Source organism: Bombus terrestris, chromosome 7 (assembly GCF_910591885.1).
Source record: "Bombus terrestris chromosome 7, iyBomTerr1.2, whole genome shotgun sequence".
Classification (NCBI taxonomy): domain Eukaryota; kingdom Metazoa; phylum Arthropoda; class Insecta; order Hymenoptera; family Apidae; genus Bombus; species Bombus terrestris.
Genome location: NC_063275.1, coordinates 25,491,672 through 25,493,236, shown reverse-complemented (window position 1 = coordinate 25,493,236; position 1,565 = coordinate 25,491,672). Strand labels below are relative to the sequence as shown.

Sequence of the window (1,565 nt, the reverse complement as noted above, 5' to 3'; positions counted from 1 at the left end):
CGGAGCAGGGTGACAGGGAGCCCCACGAGAAGGTGAGGTGAGTGGTCTTGACAGGCATGGGCCCACCAACTTCTCCGAAGTTCCTCGCACCGGATCAGCGACCTGACGGGTACCAGAGGCACCGACCGGCCGCCACCCGACTATAGGGGAACATCAGATCCATCGGGGTTTCCCGGGGGGTGGTCCTACGCCCCGAGAACCCATGCCCGCCTCATGCTCCCCAAAAATGTGGAACGCTTCACGATTTTGCGTGTCATCCTTGCGCAGGGGCCATGCTAATCTTCTCTGTATCGTTCCAATTTTAGTATATGTACTGCCGAAGCAAGTACAACCTAACCCCAACCTAACCCCAACCTAACCCCAACCTAACCCCAACCTTTTTTTTTTTTTTTTTTTTTTTTTTTTTATTTCGTGGAGGAAACCTTCATAGGCGCCCCGCGCCATCCTGGGAGAGGAGGCCGGGTAGTGCCGGATTCGTACCGGCAAAACCTCCACGGTGGCCGTACTTGACGCCTGGAGGAAATTTGAATTTTTAAATTTGAATTTTCAAATTTGAATTTTTAAATTTGAATTTTTAAATTTGAATTTTCAAATTTGAATTTTTAAATTTTCAAATTTGAATTTTTTAAATTTGAATTTTCAAACATTCAAATTTGAATTTTTAAATTTTCGAATTTGAATTTCCAAATTTGAATTTTCAAATTAGAATTTTTAAATTTGAATTTTTACATTTACAAATTTGAATTTTTAAATTTTCAAATTTGAATTTTTAAATTTTCGTATTTGAATTTCCAAATTTGAATTTTCAAATTAGAATTTTCAAATTTGAATTTTCAAATTTTCAAATTTGAATTTTTAAATTTGAATTTTCAAATTTGAATTATTAAATTTAAATTTTTAATTTGAATTTTCAAATTTGAATTTTTAAATTTTCAAATTTGAATTTTCAAATATTTAAATTTGAATTTTTAAATTCGAATTTTCAAATTTGAATTTTGAAATTTTCAAATTTGAATTTTCGAATTTGAATTTTCAAATTTGAATTTTCAAATTTGAATTTTCAAATTTGAATTTTCAAATTTGAATTTTCAAATTTGAATTTTCAAATTTGAATTTTTAAATTTTCAAATTTGAATTTTCAAATTTTCAAATTTGAATTTTCAAATATTCATGATTGAATTTTCAAATTTGAATTTTGAAATTTGAATTTTTAAATTTGAACTTTCGAATTTGAATTTTTAAATTTTCAAATTTGAATTTTCAAATATTCAAATTTGAATTTTCAAATATTCAAATTTTAATTTTCAAATATTCAAATTTGAATTTTCAAATTTGAATTTTCAAATTTGAATTTCTAAATTTGAATTTTCAAATTTTCAAATTTGAATTTTTAAATTTGAATGTTCAAATTTGAATTTTTAAATTTTCAAATTTGAATTTTTAAATTTGAATTTTTAAATTTGAATTTTCAAATTTGAATTTTCAAATTTGTATTTTCAAATTTAATTTTTAAATTTCAATTTTCAAATTTGAAAATATGAATTTTTGAATTTGAATGTTCAAAT

At 27.0% G+C, this 1,565-nt stretch overlaps 1 non-coding gene across 1 annotated transcript; it reads right to left on the bottom strand.

The window, feature by feature from the left end:
• Window positions 1-222: 222 nt before the first annotated feature.
• Window positions 223-329, bottom strand: LOC125385519. The gene has a single exon (XR_007224907.1). It is a non-coding gene; the product is annotated as a U6 spliceosomal RNA (small nuclear RNA).
• Window positions 330-1,565: the final 1,236 nt, after the last annotated feature.